The sequence below is a fragment of the Oncorhynchus nerka genome, linkage group LG28 (genome assembly GCF_034236695.1).
Source record: "Oncorhynchus nerka isolate Pitt River linkage group LG28, Oner_Uvic_2.0, whole genome shotgun sequence".
In the NCBI taxonomy this organism is placed as follows: Eukaryota; Metazoa; Chordata; class Actinopteri; order Salmoniformes; family Salmonidae; genus Oncorhynchus; species Oncorhynchus nerka.
The window spans coordinates 20,307,849-20,321,251 of NC_088423.1; the positions used below are offsets into that span (position 1 = coordinate 20,307,849).

At 43.1% G+C, this 13,403-nt stretch overlaps 1 long non-coding RNA gene across 2 annotated transcripts; it reads left to right on the forward strand.

Moving 5' to 3' along the window:
* The first annotated feature begins 9,730 nt into the window (after window positions 1-9,730).
* Window positions 9,731-12,628, forward strand: LOC115112655 (uncharacterized). 2 transcript variants are annotated; one of them, XR_003860990.2, is made up of 4 exons: window positions 9,731-9,934; window positions 10,169-10,260; window positions 10,630-10,907; window positions 11,176-12,628. It is a non-coding gene; the product is annotated as an uncharacterized LOC115112655 (long non-coding RNA). The 2 variants fall into 2 exon arrangements; XR_003860989.2 differs by having other exon boundaries at window positions 10,630-12,628.
* Window positions 12,629-13,403: the final 775 nt, after the last annotated feature.

The window sequence follows — 13,403 nt, forward strand, 5'->3', positions numbered from 1 at the left end:
TGCACAATTGGTGGCTGACTAAATACTTTTTTGCCCCACTGTACATTTATTTATCTGCTTTATGTCTCGAGAGTAAAACATTTTTTGTTGGCTCGTGAACCCTTTATACACACATAAAAAACTTTTTTTTTCACACATCTTAGCCATCAGGCTAGCTATATCAAAAACATAATGGATAAATAAGTAAAGCGCAATACAAACTTCAGCAAACAAGAGCTTGAAGTGATGGTGGAGGAAATAGCAGCCAGGAAAAGGTTGCTATTGGGGAGGATGGGCGAGAATGGCAAAGTCTGACTCGGACTGCGCGACCAGTAAGTTAGCTAGCACGTAACAACATTAGCTAATTAGCCAACATAGCTAACGGCGTCAACGTTAGCTAAGTTAGCCAAGTTCTTCTTTGAAAATTGACAAGTTAACTCTAGCTATTTAACACTTCTAGAATATTGTAATATATTGTCAATTACTAGCTAGCTAGATAATGCACGTTTTAACTTGTTTTCTTGCTGTATTTAAATGCCCAGTAACCAACTGTGTCTGTGGCGCAAGAAAACATTCATGGTTACAAAAGTATCCAGTCGTGCAGCTAACGTTACACTTGTTACTTCTCTCATCAGCCTACAGTTCTTGAAATGTTGTTGTCATGCTGACATGATGTGTCTGACCTTCCAGAAATAACACTAGACCTCATCCATATGCCTCTGTGCTCAGATGGGGAGCCATGGATCATCATGATCATATGACAGAAGAGCAAGCAGAGGTAGGTGTTTGTTTGATTTCTAATTTCACAAGTTTATTATTCTTCTATAATAGGCCTACAACACATATAATTTCCATAGCGGATTCATTGTATTTTCTCAACAGATATCACTGAAGACATAGAAGAGATGCGCCTGTCTCGGATCCTTATCCATCATGATACCCTAATGTACGAACCAGTGCCACCCCAGACAAGGAGGCTTGGTGGTGTGGAGGAGATGGTGGCTTTCCAGAGGATGCTCCTGGGGTAGGTCACAGTCCTGCGCAGGTTGCAGGAGGAGCTGTTAAAGGTGGAAAGCGAGAGATTAGCCCTGGAGAAGGAGAAGCTAGCCCTGGAGAAGGAGAAGCTAGACCTGGAGAAGGAGAAGCTAGCCCTGGAGAAGGAGAAGCTAGCCCTGGAGAAGAAGTTTGTCATGGGGAAGGAGAAGCTAGCCCTGGAGAAGGAGAAGCTAGCCCTGGAGAAGGAGAAGCTAGCCCTGGAGAAGAAGTTTGCCATGGAGAAGCGAAGACTTGAAAATTAATATCCTAAATAAATCTGTTTCGATATCATACAAACCTTTTTGTCATGTGAATCTCCTCCTTATGAGGTAATTTCTTATTTGTAGGCCATCACTGCATCTACCAGTGGCATTGTGGTCAGCGGCAACATCCTGATCAGGTACAGCTGGTGGAATGTCATTGGGATGTGTGTATTGGGATGTGGCATCCTGTTTTGTATGCAGATGTATTGCAAGATACATTCTGAGGTTATGATCTTGCATGTTTTTTCTGGTCTATATGACATAACGCCCCCAGAGCGGTCAATGCATCTGCATCTGGATTGTAGGAATCTGATAGATCTCTCTACTAAACTCCTTATTTTCATCTGAGCATGGTTGTAGTTCTCTTCTGCAATGTGGTTAGTGTCTAGGATTGGTGTCATGAGCCACATTTTTTGTCCATAGCCACTATCTTCCTGTCCAGGTTGGTGCCCCCCCTTGGGTTCTTTCCGTGGGGGAGATCTTCGTGGGCTATACCTGGCCTTGTCTCAGGATAGTACGTTGGTGGTTGAAGATATCCCTCTAGTGATGTGGGGGCTGTGCTTTGGCAAAGTGGGTGGGGTTATATCCTGCCTGTTTGGCCCTATCTGGGTGTATCGTCGGGCGGATCCACAGTGTCTCCTGACCCCTCCTGTCTCAGCCTCCAGTATTTATGCTGCAATAGTTTGTGTCGGGGGGCTAGGGTCAATCTGTTATATCTGGAGTATTTCTCCTGTCTTACCCGGTGTCCTGTGTGAATTTAAGTATGCTCTCTCTAATTCTCTCTCTTTTTCTCTCTTTCTTTCTTTCATTCTTTCTTTCTCTCTGAGGTCCTGAGCCCTAGGACCATGCCTCAGGACTACCTGGCCTGATGACTCCTTGCTGTCCCCAGTCCACCTGGTCGTGCTGCTGCTCCAGTTTCAACTGTTCTGCCTGCGGCTATGGAACCCTGATCTGTTTGCCAGATGTGCTACCTTGTCCCAGACCTGCTGTTCTCAACTCTCTAGAGACAGCAAGAGCGGTAGAGATACTCTGAATGATCGGCTATGAAAAGTCAACTGACATTTACTCCTGAGGTGCTGACCTGTTGCACCCTCTACAACACATATGTCAGAGTCAAGGCCCGCGGGCCACATCCGGCCCGCAAGAAGGTTTTTTACGGCCCCTGGGATGATCTTGATTTATTATTAGAACCGGCCCGCAGCAAGCCGGCAGCCCGCAGATCTTTTACACGCACCAATACTACATTTCCCACAATGCAAAGGTGACGCACCGAGCAGTAGGCTGCTTCATTTCAATATTTATTGGCACAGCAGTCGTCAGCATCACAGTAAAATTAACTTTCAGATACCCATCAAAAATGGCAAAACGGAAGGTGGATACTGAGAACCGGGGGTTTCAAACAAGGTGGGAGTCGGAGTATATGTTCACGAAGGTAGCTGGAAAACCTGTGTGTCTTCTGTGTGGAGAAAGTGTGGCGGTACTGAAAGAGTATAATCTGAGACGACATTATGAAACGAAACACGCGGACAAAAACAAGAATATGGACATGGAACAAAGGCTACAAAAGGCAGAGGAATTAAAACGAGGCCTCAAATCTCGACAGGCTCTGTTCAAAAGCCAAATCACAAGGCCAGGCTGCTGTCAAGGCCAGTTTTATTTTGGCAGAAGAGATCGCTAAATCAGCCCGGCCATTTACGGAGGGGGATTTCATCAAAAACTGCATGATTAAAGTTTGTGACGAAGTTTGCCCAGAAAAAGGCAACTCTTTTTAAATGTGAGTCTGAGCAGAAACACCATTGCCGAGAGAGTAGACCAGTTGTCCATCAATCTAAAGAGCAGCTTGTGAAAAAGGGAAAAGATTTTATTGCATATTCCTTGGCTGTGGATGAGAGCACGACATTTCTGACATTGCCCAGTTGTCAATTTTCATCCGCGGAGTGGACTCCAACCTAAGCGTGACAGAGGAGTTTTTGGCTTTACGTCCTATGCATGGCACAACTACGGGCATGATTTGTATGAAGAGGTGTCAAGATGTGTAAATGAGATGGAGCTGCCTTGGGAAAAACCGTGGGTTTGACAACCGACGGAGCACCTATGTGTGGACACAGGAGCGGACTGGTGGCGAAGATACGGGAAAAGATGCAAGAGGAAAACGCGACAGGTGAGCTGACAGCTTATCATTGTATCATACACCAGGAAGCGTTGTGCGGTAAAGCCTTGAAAATGGAGCATGTAATGAGCATCATCACGCACAGTTAACTTTATCAGAGCCAAAGGTTTGAATCACCGCCAGTTCAAGGCATTTCTGACGGAGTTAGAAACGGAGCATGGTGATTTGCCTTATCACACAGAGGTGCGATGGCTAAGCCAGGGAAAGGTGCTTCAAAGATGTTTCGAGCTCGTGAGGAGATTTGTCTGTTCTTGGACAGCAAAGGGAAAGACACAACACAACTCCGAGACGAAATGTTTCTGTGTGAAATGGCTTTTCTGTGTGACATTACGAGTCATCTGAATGCAATAAACTTGCAGCTGCAGGGTCGGGATCGTGTCATCTCTGATATGTACAGTACAGTGAAGGCATTTAAAACCAAACTGACTCTGTGGGAGACGCAGATGCGGAAAGAAAATTTGAGCCACTTTCCCAGCTGCCAGACCATGAAAAGAAGCTCTCTACCAGTGCGTTCCCGAGCACACAGTTGGCTGATAAAATAGGTATGCTTGCCGCTGACTTTCGACGCCGATTTGCTGACTTTGAAGCACAAAAAAGCAGGTTGGAACTGCTCGGTAACCCATTTGCTGTTGACGTGGAAAGCTCACCACCAAACCTCCAAATGGAGTTGATTGACCTCCAATGCAATGATGCACTGAGGGCAAAATATGCGGCAGTGGGTGCTGCGGAGTTCGCCCGTTCCTCCCGGCACAATGCCCCAGCTGCGCATCCAGGCTGCTGCGTTGTCTATGTTTGGCAGCACATACCTGTGTGAACAACTGTTTTCTTTGATGAACCTGAACAAAACATCACACAGAAGTCGACTTACTGCTGAACACCTCCACTCAATTCTGAGGATTTCTTCAGCTCAGAGCCTTACCCCGAACATTGATGAACTTGTGGAAAAGATGGGACACCACCAAGTATCACCCTCAACCTCAAACAAGTGAACATTACTGTGCAATCACATATTTAGAGTTTTTACTCAGTTCAAGTTTAAAAGTTAAAATTTAATATTTGTTTTCACTGCATGTTACTTCTCCTTAAACAAAGTGTTGTTTTTGATTAATAGATTTTTGCACTTTATTTTTTGTATTTCAATCCAATTATATTTTAAAAATATTTCAGTTGAGTGGATGATAGAAAATTGCTATTATTGTTTTTTTCTTTGAAGTAAATTTAGCCCACTTTTGCTAAAATAGAAAATATAGTCTACTGATGGTGCCTTGAATACCGGTTTCTTTCATTTAATGTTCATGTTATGGGGATATTTATATAAAGGAAATTTGTCTTTTGTGTCTGTTGAAAATTAAAGATTACTGACAGAGCCATAAGAAAATATTGCTTTATTTATCTGATCATATTGTAATATATTTGTTAGGTTTTCAGTAGGTTCAATTAGGTTCACTAGACTATATGCGTCATTTAAAAAATTTTCAATGAACATTCGAACAGTCCGGCCCTCGTCTTGTAGCTGATTTTTTTATTTGGCCCTCCGTCCATTTGACTTTGACACCCCTGCTCTACAACCACTGTGATTATTATTATTTGACCCTGATGGTCATCTATGAACATTTGAACATCTTGGCCATGTTCTGTTATAATCTCCACCCGGCACAACCAGAAGAGAACTGGCAACCCTCATAGCCTGGTTCCTCTCTAGGTTTCTTCCTAGGTTTTGGCCTTTCTAGGAAGTTTTTCCTAGCCACCGTGCTTCTACACCTGCATTGCTTGCTGTTTGGAGTTTTAGGCTGTGTTTCTATACAGCACTGTGACATCAGCTGATGTAAGAAGGGCCTTATAAATACATTTGATTGATTGATTGATTGATTGATCCCCTGAAACCCCAAACATACAAAGTAGTAAATTGATATCATAAGAAGCAACACTATTTTACGTGTGCTGTGGACCACAAAACAATTACACATGTAACAGGTAAAGGAAAGAAAGGGTCAGTGATGTCTGATTTCTTCACCTATTAGCCAGCCATTTGGGGGCTCCCGAGTGGCGCAGCGGTCTAAGGCACTGTATCTCAGTGCTGGAGGCATTACTACAGACACCCAGGTTTGATTTCAGGCTGTGATTGGGAGTCCCAATGGATGGCACACAATTGTCCCAGCATCATCTGGGTTTGACCGGTGTAGGCCGTCATTGTAAATAAGAATTTGTTCTTAACTGACTTGCCTGGTTAAAAAAAAAAAAATATATATATATATATATAAAAATATCAGGAATGTGACGTTCCTCAAACTCCCAGGGCTGAATTTGATACAATGAAGGAGTCATGTGTGCTCCTGGGCCATTCGTCAAAAACATTTGTGAAGGCAAGTGTGACATTGCAGACTAGTTGCACATTGATAGAGTGGAAGTTCTTTCGATTAACCTAAATTTCCTCCTCATCACGTGGACCCTATCAGGAGAAATGGTAAGACTACATCAGATACTTATAAGGCTTACTGAAATAATACATTTTGGTGGAGTGCAAACTCTACTTCTGTAGACATGTTTTGACAGAAGCTTGTCATCGTCACTGACCTTTATTGCCACATGGGTCCCATCCACTGCACCGAGGACATTGGGGAATTTAGCCACCTCAAAAATGTTTGTTTGGTGCTTATTTGTTCAGCTGCAGTTGATAGGAACTTGATAACTCTTTGCACATGATGACACAATTCATCATACCTGCCCTAACCACCCGACTCACAGAGGACTTTCTAACTCCCACTGTCCCTGCAAGCAAGGCTTGAAAGGATCCCGATGCTAGGAATCTCAGGGCTATCATGATTTGAAGGATGAATGGAAAAGGTCATGATCTAATGGTCTTTCTTTTTAAGTTTTCATGTAGAAGGTCAGCCAAGTACATGATAGAGTGTCGTGGTAGTCAATGTTGCCTCAGTAGAACATGCTCAGGGACATGTAGAGGATCCGCCTGATCTCTGAGGGGCCTCTGTGGGTTCTCCCTCTATCAACTACCCAAAGAACTTCCTTCCTTTAATGTACAGTAAGCTTTGAATCACAAAATATTCCTGTTTGATTATTACTGTTTTTGACTATTGGCGTTTTGTTTGACTATTGTTATTTTAATAAACATTCAGCTTTGTCATCATTTGATATGACCATTTCAACAATTATTATTATGATATTCATTATTTAATCAAATATGTAATTACAAGTTTTTCAAATTAAGGTTTACATTGATGTTTTTAGATATGTCTTTTTGAAATGCTCACCTACTGACACCAGTCTGCAGAAGACAAGGGTTTACCTGTCCTAAACTTAAGTACATTTCCAAGAAGAAATTCTAAAACATCATTTTCAAGAAACCCATTTCTTCTTTGCTTTTTTCTTAGAAATAAACATAGGAAAAAAAACTTGAGAACATTTCCAATAACTATGTTGAGGAATAGCAAAAACTAGGAAAAAAAACAGCACTTAAAAATAAATTTCTACTTAAGGCGGTTTAGTGAATCCAGGCCCTGAAACATACATTGAGAATTACTGCCAGGGTAATTAAGTTGTCATTGAGACAACCTAAATCATATAAACTGGAACAACCTTCTCAGTAATGGGTACAATATTTCCAACTACTAAGACATTGGATTAGTTTAGAAAATGGTATGTTATTTATGTTTGTGTAGCATATGATTAATCAACCAATCAATGTAAATGCAACAACACAGGTATTGAAAGAAACCATTCTGAAAATCAGCCTGCAATACAGCATGCTGTGAAATATGATGATGGGTATAGTTTTGAGCAAACATGAATTTGTCATTTTACTCAACAAGCTTGTTCAAATTCAGCTCACTTTGAGCAGAGTTTGTTGAGTAAACAAACTGGAACAAATTAGCTAAAACTCTTGTCTTTTTGAATTACCCTCAACTCACATATTAATGCTGATTAAAGGTCCAATGCAGCCGTTTTATCTCAATATCAAATCATTTCTGTGTACAATTAAGAACCTTACTGTGATTGTTTTCAATTCAACTTTTCATAAAGAAACCAAAATAGCTTCTTAGCAAGAATTTTGCTAGGACTGTCTGGGAGTGGTCTGAGTGGTGAGGGGAAAACTGAAAACTAGCTGTTATTAGCAGAGAGGTTTGGAAAACTCTTTCTTATTGGTCTATTAACTCATTAACTCACATCACCAGGCAGGCCAAAACTCCATCCCACCAAAACAGGCTGGAATTTCAGAGGGTCTTTTCAAACAGCTCTTACATTTAAAGGGCATTATCATTGTTGTCACAATTTCACAGTATTATTCCAACCTCATAGTGTGGAAATACACTGCTCAAAAAAATAAAGGGAACACTAATTTAACACACCCTACATCTGAATGAATGAAATATTCTTATTAAATACTTTTTTTCTTTACATAGTTGAATGTGCTGACAACAAGATCACCCAAAAATTATCAATGGAAATCAAAATTATCAACCCATGGAGGTCTGGATTTGGAGTCACACTCAAAATTAAAGTGGAAAACCACACTACAGGCTGATCCAACTTTGATGTAATGTCCTTAAAACAAGTCAAAATGAGGCTCAGTACAGTGTGTGGCCTCCACGTGCCTGTATGACCTCCCTACAATGCCTGGGCATGCTCCTGATGAGGTGGCGGATGGTCTCCTGAGGGATCTCCTCCCAGACCTGGACTAAAGCATCCGCCAACTCCTGGACAGTCTGTGGTGCAACGTGGCGTTGGTGGATGGAGTGAGACATGATGTCCCAGATGTGCTCAATTGGATTCAGGTCTGGGGAACGGGAGGGCCAGTCCATAGCATCAATGCCTTCCTCTTGCAGGAACTGCTGACACATTCCAGCCACATGAGGTCTAGCATTGTCTTGCATTAGGAGGAACCCAGGGCCAACCGCACCAGCATATGGTGTCACAAGGGGTCTGAGGATCTCATCTCGGTACCTAATGGCAGTCAGGCTACCTCTGGCGAGCACATGGAGGGCTGTGCGGCCCCCCAAAGAAATGCCACCCCACACCATGACTGACCCACCGCCAAACCGGTCATGCTGGAGGATGTTGCAGGCAGCAGAACGTTCTCCACGGCGTCTCCAGACTCTGTCACGTCTGTCACGTGCTCAGTGTGAACCTGCTTTCATCTGTGAAGAGCACAGGGCGCCAGTGGCGAATTTGCCACTCTTGGTGTTCTCTGGCAAATGCCAAACGTCCTGCACGGTGTTGGGCTGTAAGCACAACCCCCACCTGTGGACGTCGGGCCCTCATACCACCCTCATGGAGTCTGTTTCTGACCGTTTGAGCAGACACATGCACATTTGTGGCCTGCTGGAGGTCCTTTTGCAGGGCTCTGGCAGTGCTCCTCCTGCTCCTCCTTGCACAAAGGCGGAGGTAGCGGTCCTGCTGCTGGGTTGTTGCCCTCCTACGGCCTCCTCCACGTCTCCTGAAATATCGGCCTGTCTCCAGGTAGCGCCTCCATGCTCTGGACACTACGCTGACAGATACAGCAAACTTTCTTGCCACAGCTCACATTGATGTTCCATCCTGGATGAGCTGCACTACCTGAGCCACTTGTGTGGGTTGTAGACTCCGTCTCATGCTACCACTAGAGTGAAAGCACCGCCAGCATTCAAAAGTGACCAAAACATCAGCCAGGAAGCATAGGAACTGAGAAGTGGTCTGTGGTCACCACCTGCAGAACCACTCCTTTATTGGGGGTGTCTTGCTAATGGCCTATAATTTCCACCTGTTGTCTATTCCATTTGCACAACAGTATGTGACATTTATTGTCAATCAGTGTTGCTTCCTAGGTGGACAGTTTGATTTCACAGAAGTGTGATTGACTTGGAGTTACATTGTGTTGTTTAAGTGTTCCCTTTATTTTTTTGAGCAGTGTATATATAAAACACAGGGCTTTTAAGCAATTGGTTGAGTTGGCTTTTTTACAGTGTTGCCTTCCAAAAGCAAACATGAATTTGTAATTTTACTACACACGTTTTTTTCAAATTCAGTTCACTTCGAGCAGAGTTTGTTGAGTAAACAAACGTTAACACATTAGCTCAAATTCTTGTCCTTTTGAAGTTAAGATGGCTTTTTTACTGTGTGCAAATGTCTGTGTTCCCATGAAATGTAAGGTGTCAGAATACTTAGTATTACATCACAACTCACTGTAACACATAAAAAGAGGTCAGACGGATACAATCTTTGTCTATGTTAATAGCCCTTATGCACATTCCATGATCGAACGTTCTAAATACACTTCCTATCGGTTTGGCAATTTCCGGCCAGTCTAGTTGTTATCGACGATATAACGTTACTACCACCATGTCGCAGTTTTTTACTAGGTGTCTTCAGGACTTGCCTCAAATTAATATTAATGATGTACATCGAATTGTGAAATCAGCCTCCGAGACTCCAGCTAGCAAGAATGAAAAGGGGTTCAAGATGTATATAGGAAGCTACATAGACAACCATGAAGGTGAGTACCAAGTCAATGACAGATATGACGTTAGCTAGCTACAATCATTAGCTAGCTACAATCATTAGCTAGCTAATTTAACTAATAACTGTAGCTAGCTAGTTACTTCGTAAAATTGTGTAACGTTGACAGAATCTACCTGAGAATGTGTGTATTTTCGTTAGCTTGGTTATGTTAAGCTTGCTAGTTATATTTGCTAGCTAAAAATCATTGTTATTCATGTCTTCTACACAGTATCCAACAAAGATGCATTGGCAGGGGAGATCACCGTGAGGGCTGCCTGCCACAGGTCCATGAGGAAGAGTGAAAAGCCGCACAGCATGAGAGTAGGGAAAGGTTATAGATAGCTACTAGGGACCTTGTTAAACATCTCCCGTGAGACACTGTCATCATGGTCAAAATGTGTTGGAGACAGTATCAACGTTTAATCTTATCAGTAGATAGATATTAATGATGGGTCCCAATCCCAATTTAGAATTGCCCATTTACCAGGTTATTTGGTAAAGATTGATGCAGTGTTTGGTAATTGTGTTACTGAGACACAATGTATTCCTGTATAGTTAAATGAGCCCCGAGTTAAGAAGACTAGATACTACTATGTTTATTGTTATTTATGGGCCGCATCATTCTTGTTTCTCACTTCAGTCACTCCGTACCAGTGATAAGGGTCCAAATCCACTGTTCCTGTGTTGCAGGAAGTGCTCTGTGCCATCATCAGCCCTTCTTTACCAGACAGCGCACTACTCTCAACTAAACATTCCTGCTGCACCACCAGTTCACAGCTGCACAGACACAGAACAGCGTTGGCACAAGCCAAGAACACTTGTGAGTATATCAATATCCATTAAAAAATGCACCTGAAAAGTATTCAGCCTATGAGACGGTAAATCCATGTTAATTAGAGTGTGAAGCCAGGTCCGGTTGATGGGATAGAGTCCCGTAAACCTACTAACTCGTGTGCTGATGGAATAAGGTACGTTGGAGGTTCCTAGAATGGTAACATTTTAGAAAACATTTTCTTGTGATTGTATCCAGATGATAAGCCTAAACAGTGGCGTCTTTACGATGTAATGACAAATGTTTGGGACAAAGACTGGGGCGAAATATATAATCTATAAATCTGTATATTTTAATTCATTTTATTTGAACTTTCGGGCTTGTGCTGTTTCTGGAAAAATTACATGAGTCTTTGTCATAGTAATCTCTCCAACCTGATGTTAAGGTTTTAAAATGTTTTGCAGAAGTTCTCTCTACAAAACACTCAATGGATACATGCCTGACACCTTCTCTGCGTCTCAGAAACGTATGCCAACTTTTATCCACTTACTGCACCTCTTGTGACAACAAATGTCAGCTGACGTGCCCCTGGTTGAGTCCGCCTTTGGGCCAGTGCAATGTGGCAGTGTTCTGTCCTATCAGCTTCCATAGCCAAAGACCTGTGAAATTGCCGATGCTCCTTCTCCACCAATACTTCCATTGGATGGCTACAGGCTTCCCAGTGTGCTTACGTCCTTAGCCATCAGGAGCAGTTCTACCTCAAGGCATTAGAGAAAACCTACGAGATGTCACACAAAGTCGAGGTTGCTACAAGGGAGCAGAGCAGCAGCCCGGAATGGCATCAGCTCAGGAAAATGAGAATAACATCCTCTCGTTTCCGAGAGGTTTGCCATGTCCGGGGAGAGACCTCAGCTGACCACCTAGCTGAGCGGATGTTCAAGGGATCTGGTATGCAGACCATGGATATGAAGAGGGGGCTAGCCATGGAGCCAGTGGCTGTACAGGGATCTGGTATGCAGACCATGGATAGGAAGAGGGGGCTAGCCATGGAGCCAGTGGCTGTACAGGGATCTGGTATGCAGACCATGGATATGAAGAGGGGGCTAGCCATGGAGCCAGTGGCTGTACAGGGATCTGGTATGCAGACCATGGATATGAAGAGGGGGCTAGCCATGGAGCCAGTGGCTGTACAGGGATCTGGTATGCAGACCATGGATAGGAAGAGGGGGCTAGCCATGGAGCCAGTGGCTGTACAGGGATCTGGTATGCAGACCATGGAGATGAAGGGGGCTAGCCATGGAGCCAGTGGCTGTACAGGGATCTGGTATGCAGACCATGGAGATGAAGAGGGGGCTAGCCGTGGAGCCAGTGGCTGTACAGGAGTACTGCACACAGAAGAATGTTAACTTCTTTCCGTGTGGCTTCGTAGTGCACCCAGATGCTCCGTGGTTAGGATCCTCTCCAGATGGCATCATATTTGATCCCAGTGTAAGACCACACTTTGGACTCTTAGAGGTCAAGTGCCCAAATGTACCATGTTATTTTGACTGCCCTTTCCTGAAGATACAGAATGGAGAGCTGAAGTTGAAGAGATGTCATGCTTACTACTTGCAGGTGCCAGGTCAAATCCTTCTCACAGGTTGTAGCTGGTGTGACTTTGTCATCTGCGCACAGGAGGACATCCTAGTTGAAAGGATATATAAAGATCTACAGGTTTCAAAAACTATAAGAGAGAAGGTTGACCACTTTTATTTTTACCACTACTTGCAGAAGTGTCTCTCGCACCTGAATGGATCCCCTGCATGGGTGCCAAGTTCTTGTGAAGAAATCTACAGTAGAATAGATTTGTTTAAAAAAAATGTATTTCAGCAAATGTTCAACAGTTAAATTAATCAATTACACATCTCTAACATTGTATTCAATCTTGCATTCTGGCTGTTCTGTGTTTTACTGATTTCTTCCCCCACCCCTGTTACTCATTGCCTAATTAAAGCCAATACAAGCTCCACACAAACTGATATTCACTACAACACAAATGATTGATACATGTCGTAGATAAACAAATTATTATTTTGCTGCTAGCAAATAAACATGTACATTTACACTGGCTTGGCCCATGCTCTGGACCGGATCAGAGACGGCACAGTACATAGCACCTTGTTCTTCACCCCCCTCAGTCGGAGCAGGAGGTTTCAGTCTTCTCTCCCAAACACCAGGTCTCTTTTGAATTTGCCAGTTCCACATGAAGACAGTAGGAACAACACCTCTTTTTAGGTATTGTCGCTCCCCAATCTTTCCCTCAACAAAGTCACTTTCAATGAAATGTGTACTGCACACCTTTGTGTGTTTGGTGACAGTAAAGTTGTCACGACGTACTGCCACTAACCACCTTTTTCTGAGCTCTTCATCGACTGGGAAACGATGGAAGCTCACAATACCATTACATTTGGAAGAGACTGAACACAGAGGCACTGAACAATGTTCATTAGCACCTCCTTCGCGGGGCTGTAATTTAAACGTAGTCATTGCGAACTATTTCAGTCAGAAATGCATTGACGATAGCTAGTAAACTAATGATAAAAACAATAGCAGAACTCGCTCCGGAAGTCATCAACCCGGTCGGAAATAAATTAGAATGTTGGAGGCGGAATAATGCATAGAGCCTATTATATCCTCATTTGAGTCCACAATC